General features: G+C 41.8%; 1 protein-coding gene across 1 annotated transcript in view; it reads left to right on the top strand.

Annotated features, from left to right (window-relative positions):
- Positions 1-215: 215 nt before the first annotated feature.
- The window catches only part of LOC122920457 (ETS homologous factor-like), a 49,157-nt gene continuing 39,365 nt past the window's right edge, over positions 216-10,007 (top strand). Inside the window, exon 1 of the mRNA XM_044269971.1 lies at positions 216-447. The gene's annotated coding sequence lies outside the window, so the exon portion shown is untranslated. The remainder of the gene's footprint in view (positions 448-10,007) is intronic.

The following is a 10,007-nucleotide window of genomic DNA, read 5'->3' as shown; positions in this document are numbered from 1 at the left end:
GATCTTTCATAGGCGAGTAAATCTAAAGTTTACCAGAAAGTTGCGCTCCCCCCTCCCTCCCGCTCGCTGCCCACGTCGTCCCCTCCTCTTCCCATCTACAGTTACTTTACCCAGACACCAGTCAAACCTGTTTGTGTCACTTTCAGGTGCCAAATGCACATGGTTGTGCGTGTATTTTATTCTACTATGACCAAGTGATATATAAAAGGAAGTGACACCGGGAAAAACCCTGATTGGCTGATTTCTCCTCGCTGCTGCGCGTCTGGCACAAATATTTAACAATGCAAAGTGTGTGTGTGCGGTAGTAGTGTCAGCGTGCGTGTGTGCGGTAGTAGTGTCAGCGTGTGTGTGTGTGTGCGGTGCTATTCTGTCTGCGCGTCTGCCTGTGGCAGGTGTGACAGTGCCTGGGCTATCTGTGGATGACACTCAATACACACCTGCGGGCAGGTAAGTACTGCTCTTTGCCACTCTGCAAATGTTATAATCTAGAAACCGCATCTTCTAAAATACAGAAATGTAGCAGAGCTGAAACTGTTACTCCAGGGCGCTGTAATGGTAACAATATTAATAATTCAGAAGAATGCAGTATATTTACCTGCAAACCACAGATAACACAGAGTGATATCGCCTTTGCCAAACCCGATACTACTACATACAGTATACAGATACAAGCAGCAGAGCTGGGTTTGTCATTCAATTCATTGGGGGGCGATAACACTTCGGGATTTTACTCAGTACAAACTCAGTACCGCTGCTTCTGAAATTGTTAGGTAAAAAAATAAGGTTCTTTGTAATGACAATGGATTAGGTTTACTGGCAGTCCTATGTAAAGCCAGAAACAATTGTATACGTTTTGACAAATTACAAACTCATTACTGCTACATCTGTTTGTACAATGGTCCCTGAAGTTCCAGGACGACCACTGTATGTTGAAACCACTGTAAATTGAGTAATCGGTTCCAAAGCTCCAAAATGTCATCCAAGATAAGAGAAAATGAAGGTTTAAGAAAAATAAGCAGATAACTAAGACAGATAAGACAAGTCCTTCCATATAACAGTCAGGAATAGCTGCTAACTGGTAACTAATACGGCTTTGATTGGTTGGATCTGAGGCTGAGACATTGTATGTGGAGTCTAGTTTCAAATTACGATGGGTCAGAAAAGATCTATCTATCTATCTATCTATCTATCTCATATCTATCTTTCTATCTATCTCATATCTATCTATCTATCTATCTATCTCATATCTATCTATCTATCTCATATCTATCTATCTATCTATCTATCTATCTATTATCTATCTCATATCTATCTATCTCTAATATCTATCTATCTATCTATCTATCTATCTATCTATCTCATATCTATCTATCTATCTATCTATATTCTGTATCTATCTATCTATCTATCTATCTATCTATCTATCTATCTATCTATCTATCTATCTATCTATATTCTGTATCTATCTATCTATCTATCTCCTATCTATCTATCTATCTATCTATCTATCTATCTATCTCCTATCTATCTATCTCATATCTATCTATCTATCTATCGAATAAAGTCCAAGTGTTGTGAGCAGCACCGCAGAGTAAATGTGACTCGGTGCCTGTGGCTGCGGAAGCGATCCAACATCCAAAGAATAAAATAAAAAAATTCCAGGTTCACATACAACCTGCAAAATATGAGAATTGGATGCAGACAAAAACAACCTTTGTGTGCATGAGCCCTTATTCTGTATCCTATTACTAGATTATAATTTTTATTATTAAATTATATTATTGATTATGTATTAGATTATTATTCATTTGATTAATTTTTATTATTGTTGTTAAATTATTATTTATTAGATTATTACTTTTTATTATTATTAGATTATTATTATTATTATAATTTATTAGATTATTTTGTATTTTTTATTAGATTATTATTTATCATTATTAGTTATTATTATTTCTACTTTATTATTTAGCTCAATTTTAGTTTTTAAAATAAGTTGTTTGTAAATTGTAGATAGGAAATCATATAAAGGGTTTACCAGACTTTTTACCTTATTTTTAAGTGCAAAAATTAGGAAGCATCTGTATATATTTCTGAGACAGATCCATGAGTATAGCTGACATCCATTTGACATGTTTTTTTAGTTTTTTTTTTAAGGGAAGTGAAGATTTATTAATTTTTTTGTTGCGTCTTTCAAACATGTCCAGACCTATACTGTGCAGATGTAGGCCTCTTGCACATGAACGTATTTTCTTTCCGTTTCCGCTCCGTTCTTTTTTTTGCGGACCGTATACGGAACCATTCATTTCAATGGGTACGCCCCCCAAAAAACTGAAGGTACTCCGTGTGAATTCCGTTTCCGTATGTCCGTATTACTGTTCCACAAAAAAATACATGTCCTATTATTGTCCACATTACGGAGAAGAGTAATACTGTTCTATCAGGGGCCAGCTGTTCCGTTCCACAAAATACGGAATGCACACGGACGTCATCCCTATTTTTTGCTGATCCATTTTTTGCGGACCGCAAGAGGCCGTAGGCAAACATATAGTATAAGTCTGGCTCCATATTTTATTATTTCCATAAAAATTAAAAAAATAAACAAAAAAGTATTTTTTTTTTACCTTTTTGGTGTCATTTTTTGATACAGAGAAATTGGTGTTGATTTTTTTAATAGGAATCCACATAAAAAAAATCTCAACTTCTGTAATGTTATTTTCTAGACTCCCATGGTTAAAGGGAACCTGTCGCCGGGATTTTGTGTATAGAGCTGAGGACATGGGTTGCTAGATAGCCGCTAGCACTTTCGCAAAACTCAGTCCCCATAGCTCTGTGTGCTTTTAGTGTGTAAAAATACTGATTTGATACATATGCAAATTAACCTGAGATGAGTCAGGGACAGGATTCATCTCAGGTTAATTTGCATATGTATCAAATCAGTTTTTATACACAATAAAAGCACACAGAGCTATGGGGACTGGGTATTGCGGATGTGCTAGTGGCCATCTAGCAGCCCATGTCCTCAGCTCTATACACAAAGTCCCAGTGACAGGTTCCCTTTAAGGCAATATCAGATATGTATATTTTGTGTGGTTTTTAATTGATTTCATATTCTTTAACTTTCCTTTGTATTATTATGATGTATTAGAATAGCTGTATTGTCTGCTGTGGGCATACTTCCGGCATGCTTGAACTGGGATGCTCACAGGACAGCGCTTGGGGGCGCCTTTGGAGAACCAAGGATGTTCCCTTAAAATCACCATCCCCAGCGATCTCACTGAAGGGTTAATAGAGCTCCCCTAACTTGTGATACCATAGTTGCTTAGGGCCATTACACTGACGGGATGCTGCCACGTTTTGGGGTCAAATTACTGGAGTCTAGGGGTTATCCCTTGCTTCATGTATCCGTAAATTTAAAGAGGTTGTCCAGGATTAGAAAAACATTTGTGCCTTCTTCCAGAAAGAGCGCCGCACCTGTCCACAGGTCATGTGTGGTATTACAGCTCAGCTCCATTCACCTCAGTTGCATTGAGCTGCAATACCAGACACAATTCGCGGAAGAAAGCAGCCATCCTGAACTGCCCCTTTAAGCTTTTTAGGACTCTTTTAGACAACCCCTTCTGAAGTACCTTGCACAGAACTCCCTGTATTATGAGTCAGTCGAAGCTACATCAAGCTATAGAAACTAGAGGTCTCCCCCTGCAATTATATTTGATCATCGTGGATCTAGGACGTGAAATCCCTGGCATCGTCTAGGTTGGGGGAGGTGGTAGGAATATTTTAAGGGGATTCCCCTTTAAGATAACACAGCAGCAGTAAAAGCCGCAGGTCGCACGATGTGATATTGGAACGAGTTGAATCACGATGCAACAATTACATGTCACGGGGATCCAAATGTCAGACTCAGCTCTGCTACATCGTCATATGTAGTGCTGAGCAGGGGTGCACAGGATACGCCATAAATGTCCAGATGGGAATTACCCTTTGACATAGAAACCGACGACTGGTAGGTAGGTAACTTGGACTCGGACAACACAAAGCAAATATGTTGAGATTAGTCGCCGAGTATAACACCTATATAAACAATGATAGGTGATTAAATAAAGCAACGCTCAGACTTAAAGGTGTACTCCGACCTGGCGGGCGTATGTGATGGAGTGACACTGGAAGCCCACCCTGCCCACCAGTAAAGTAATGGGGTGGAGGGGTTATTACAGGATTAGAAAAACACTTTACCCGTCCATGGGTTGTGTGCTATTGCAGCTCAGATCCGTTGAGTTGAATGGCGCTCAGCTACAGTACCGCACACAACCTGCGGACTGGTGTGGCGCTGTTCCTGTTTTTGGAATCCTGAACAATCCCTCTAAATGATCAGAATGTAAATATTTAGCATCCTAAGACCAAGAACCAGAATCCCTACATTTCTGATGTCAAAACGATCTGATCTGGTCACTCGTAGTTAGAAAAATGTTTCTGCCGTGTCTTCAATATTTTGATTGAAGATACCACGGAGGATTGTAGAGTGGACGAATACAAAGGATCTTCTGTCTAAGGCATGGATGTCAAACTCATGGCCCTCCAGATGTTGCAAAACTACAACTCCCATCATTCCCTGATAGCTGTAGTATGCCCAGGCATGATGGGAGTTGTAGTTTTGCAACAGCTGGAGGGCCACGAGTTTGACATCCCTGGTCTAAGGCCTCTTGCACACGGCTGTTGTTCGGCCGTTCTGTGCATTGGGGACCACAATTTGCGGTCCCCGATGCACGGGCACCATATGTGCGGCTGCCACGACTGATCCAGACCCATTCAACTTGAATCCGTCCGCACCGCAAAAAAATAGAGCAAGTTCTATGTTTTTTTGCGGTGCCGAGGCACGGACAGAAACCCCATGGAAGCCTGTATAGGCAAGGGCTGCACGCATGAGCCCTAAGGCAGTGATCTCCAACCTGTGGCTCTCCAGTGGTTGCAAAACTACACCACCTATCATGCCCTAATAGCTGCAGGCTGTCAGGCATGATGTGAGATGTAGTATTGCAAGTGCTGGAAAGCCACAGGTTGGTGAACATTGGTCTATGGGAATCCCTTAAAAGGGCCTGTTTTGACTCTTTCAAAATCCGCCATGTATTCCACCGCGGTTGTTCAGCTTGAATCCCTCAGATCCACTCACTGGCTTACAGTAGCTCCATTCAGTGGACACCTGCCATGGCTTCAAGCAGCAGCTGTCTTCACGCCACACCAATGTGGCATGGTTGCAGCTTTAAATCGCCAGCCCGTGAACAGAAGTGCTGCCTTCCATTGAAAACAATGAGAGGCAGACACCACGTGGCCACTGGTGGAATCTTTCCCCGGTGTTCCACGCCAAGATTTTGCCAGCAACTTCCCTTATAGATATTTGTTCCATCTCAGATGAGTGTTTAGAATCCCACAAGTCCTCGAGTTTAGTAGGAGCACAAAGAAAAGTTGCTCCTCCTACTGGACTTTGTTTGTACTGGCAAGAGTCCTGGTTCTCTATTCCTCATTTTTAACCTAGACCTTATCCTTTGGCAGGTTCCCCAGACCTCAAACCTCATACACTTGGACCACATATCGCTAATACATTTCTAGGGAATAGGAGGCTATTATATACAGTACTTATGAAACATAAGATCAGGTACTCTTTGGTTTGACTGTTTTAGGCTCAGGTTACATTTACGCCCCAGATACCAAAAAAAGTCAACAGTAAGTGTCTCATTGAACCTAGACTATAGTCTACTGCCCTTTGGCTGCGGTGTCAGTGGTTTTCTAGCTCTTGTGAAATTAGAAAGCCCCAAAAGGTTGAGAGGGGTGGTTTTGGAAGAGCTGGAGAACTTCAGCTAGGAGACCACCATCTGATTGTCTTCTCTGTTGGGTCTTCAGTTTCTCAGTGGCACGATATGGATGATTTATTAATCTAGTTTTTCAGCTATGCTTGTTGGAAGATTCCTGGGACACCAGTGGGCCTTGCACAAGAATGATCACGGCTGGAGCCAAGCTCTCAGGGCAGTGAGAGAAAGACCTTTCCAATAGAGTTACCTTCTCAGGTTCAGCTTCTGGTGGGGCTTTTACTAGAAGGCAAAGTTTTGACTACAACGCAAAGGAAGTAGTGTAATGTCCACTATGTACAAGGCAACAGAGAACAGGTTCTATGAAATCAATTCACCCCTAATTGAGGAGTCAACCATATACAGTAGCTCCTACCCTGGGCAGCAGCCACTTGATGGGGTGAATGAGCCATGTCTGGACAGAACTTGGACTGAAAATTCTGGGCAATGCCATCTCTAGGCTCTGTTCACACTCGAGTTAATTTTTCCCCATCAGGTTTGAGAAGCTTTCAGAAGGCCTCAATAACACAGTTATTGGTTCTGGTCACATTTGCCTCTTGGCTTCTGTTTTTAACACATGAAGGATCCAAATGTCGACACTGAGGAACCATTGACTTTCAGAGAGGTCTGTTGAGTTTCTGCTGCACTCTTCTTGCTGTCAAAAATTACAGAAACCCCAGGAAAAAAAACCCTGATGGAAGGAGAAATGCAGGTGTGAACATAGCCTAATCTGATGGAGAAGCTAATCGAGCAATCAATCATCATTCCTGGGCAGCAGATCATGCTGTGTGAAAAGGTATCTGCTGCCCAGAAACAATGAATCTGTATGAGGATGAACGATGGTAGTAACCCTACAGTGGAAGTGATCGCTGTGGGTAAATGCAGCTCTTCACCTCCACTGACGAGCATGAAGTTATCAGGAAGGAACGGATCCTTCCCCTATAATTGCCTGCCCGGTCGGGCCATGTGCCTTAACTGCCCCCTGCATGACAGGAACTCAGCTAAGCTGTTAGTGATGTTTCTGTCCAGATGCCTACTGACAGCAGAATAGTGAGTGCAGCTCTGTAGTATAATACAGGATGTAACTCAGGATCAGTACAGGATAAGTAATGTATGTACACAGTGACTGCACCAGCAGAATAGTGAGTGCAGCTCTGTAGTATAATACAGGATGTAACTCAGGATCAGTACAGGATAAGTAATGTAATGTATGTACACAGTGACTGCACCAGCAGAATAGTGAGTGCAGCTCTGGAGTATAATACAGGATGTAACTCAGGATCAGTACAGGATAAGTAATGTAATGTATGTACACAGTGACTGCACCAGCAGAATAGTGAGTGCAGCTCTGGAGTATAACACAGGATGTAACTCAGAATCAGTACAGGATAAGTAATGTATGTACACAGTGACTCCACCAGCAGAATAGTGAGTGCAGCTCTGGAGTATAATACAGGAGAAAACTCAGGATCAGTATAGGATAAGTAATGTAATGTATGTACACAGTGACTGCACCAGTAGAATAGTGAGTGCAGCTCTGGAGTATAATACAGGAGAAAACTCAGGATCAGTATAGGATAAGTAATGTAATGTATGTACACAGTGACTGCACCAGTAGAATAGTGAGTGCAGCTCTGGAGTATAATACAGGATGTAACTCAGGATCAGTACAGGATAAGTAATGTATGTACACAGTGACTGCACCAGCAGAATAGTGAGTGCAGCTCTGGAGTATAATACAGGATGTAACTCAGGATCAGTACAGGATAAGTAATGTATGTACACAGTGACTCCACCAGCAGAATAGTGACTGCAGCTCTGGAGTATAATGCAGGATGTAACTCAGGATCAGTACAGGATAAGTAATGTAATGTATGTACACAGTGACTGCACCAGCAGAATAGTGAGTGCAGCTCTGGAGTATAATACAGGATGTAACTCAGGATCAGTACAGGATAAGTAATGTATGTGCACAGTGACTGCACCAGCAGAATAGTGAGTGCAGCTCTGGAGTATAATACAGGATGTAACTCAGGATCAGTACAGGATAAGTAATGTATGTACACAGTGACTGCACCAGCAGAATAGTGAGTGCAGCTCTGGAGTATAATACAGGATGTAACTCAGGATCAGTACAGGATAAGTAATGTATGTACACAATGACTGCACCAGCAGAATATAGAGTGCAGCTCTGGAGTATAATACAGGATGTAACTCAGGATCAGTACAGGATAAGTAATGTATGTGCACAGTGACTCCACCAGCAGAATAGTGAGTGCAGCTCTGGAGTATAATACAGGATGTAACTCAGGATCAGTACAGAATAAGTAATGTATGTACACAGTGACTGCACCAGCAGAATAGTGAGTGCAGCTCTGGAGTATAATACAGAATGTACCTCAGGTCCAGTACAGGAAAAGTAATAGATAGAGATAGCAAATAGATAGCAAAGTTATCTTACACTTTGATAACGTTTTTGTGTCAATACGTTGTAATCTTTACTATGGCTTTGTAGAATGTACTGGCCTGACCTTATGGCCACAATTACCCTATATAACCCTATACTCACCCTATAGAACCCCATGCTCACCGTATGTAACCCTATACCCACCCTATTTAACCCTCTATTCACCCTATATAATCCTGTATTTACTCTGTAAAAACCTGCATATTCGGATCCTCAGACTAATCACTTCTGTGTTCATTATGGGATTACTCAAGCAGCAGCCGTGGAGTAGGCTTTATGTGGGGGTCATTTTATGTTTTATAGGTTATTAGAGTTTATAGAGTTTCGGCGCCATTGTTTACAGTAGCAGGACAAGCAGACTATTTGTAAGTCTATGACCTCATCTTTAGGTGTGAATGTTCTTTTTAAAGAGTTGAGTGTTTGCTTGGCGTTACTGATTAATCCTCAGGTTTTGAAATTCACCATTAAGTAGAATCATGATATTTGGATTAAGGTAGGAGGAGACCTGTTGAGTGAGCCCGATAACAATGCCCGATAAACGCTGGCTGTACAGGTGCCACCGAACCTCTCTACCCAGACTGCTTTGTCACAGACACAATGTAATCCAAAATATCACCTATGGCAAGATAAATGCTAATATAAGCTGCAATACCTGGCATGACCTGTTGACTATAGTGGCACAACCCGTGGAAGAAAGTGTGCAAACCAAGTTTTGTACAAACCCTCGAAGCATCCTGTATAAATGCTCACCTCTCTTCACTCCTGCAGTCTTCTTCACGGTTGTGAAATGAGGAACATTGCAAGCAGTAATATAGAGGAGAGGGGAGTCTGGTCTGGGGGCTATATTAGTTTGAGGGTCTGGGGTGTATTATAGTCTCAGGTCTCCAGGCCGGGGTCTGTATTACTTTTAGACATATTGTCTGGTGTCTGTAATATTTTAGGGAGCCTAAGGTCTGTATTAGTTCTGTATTTTGGTGGTCCGGTCTGGGGTCTGTATTCATTTTGGGATGTGATAAAGGGAGAGATATGCACTACGTGTGATTCAAATGCCTAAATTATGGGTATGCCCTACAAAATGATAGGAGCATAAGATAAAAATGTTGTATAAGACACTGTGTACCACTTCATACCTCAGTATTAATAAGAGAGATGAGTCTGGTCTGGGGTCTATATTAATTTTGGAGGGGAGGGGAGGGGGGGGTCTGGTCTGTGTACATTAGTTTGAGCCTCTAGTAGGGTCTGTGTTAGTTTTAGGGGTCTGGTCTGGGGCAAGTATTATTCTAAGGAGTCTAAGCTCTGTATTATTTGACGTGGTTTGGGTTCTGTATTTAGGTGGTCTGGTATGGGGTCTGCGTTCATTTTGGGATGTGATGAAGGGGGTCATATGCACTATGTGTGATTCAAATGTGTAAATTATAGGTATGCCCTATATAAATAGGTGGGGCATAGGATACAATTTTGCACAACAAACTGCGTACTGCTTTATACGTCAGTGTTAATGATGAGAGGTGAGTCTGGTCTGGGGTCTGTATTAGTTTGGGGGGGGGGTCTGGTCTGGGTTGTGTACATGAGTTTGAGCCTCTGGTCTGGGGTCTGCATTATTTTATGGGGTTTGGGGTCTATATTTAGGTGATCTAGTCTGGGGTTGTATTAATTTCAGGATGTAATAAGGGGTCACATGAACTATTTGTTACCCA

The sequence above is a fragment of the Bufo gargarizans genome, chromosome 10 (assembly GCF_014858855.1).
Source record: "Bufo gargarizans isolate SCDJY-AF-19 chromosome 10, ASM1485885v1, whole genome shotgun sequence".
In the NCBI taxonomy this organism is placed as follows: domain Eukaryota; kingdom Metazoa; phylum Chordata; class Amphibia; order Anura; family Bufonidae; genus Bufo; species Bufo gargarizans.
The sequence above is the reverse complement of the archived record's forward strand: the minus strand, read 5'-3'. Positions and strand labels throughout refer to the sequence as shown.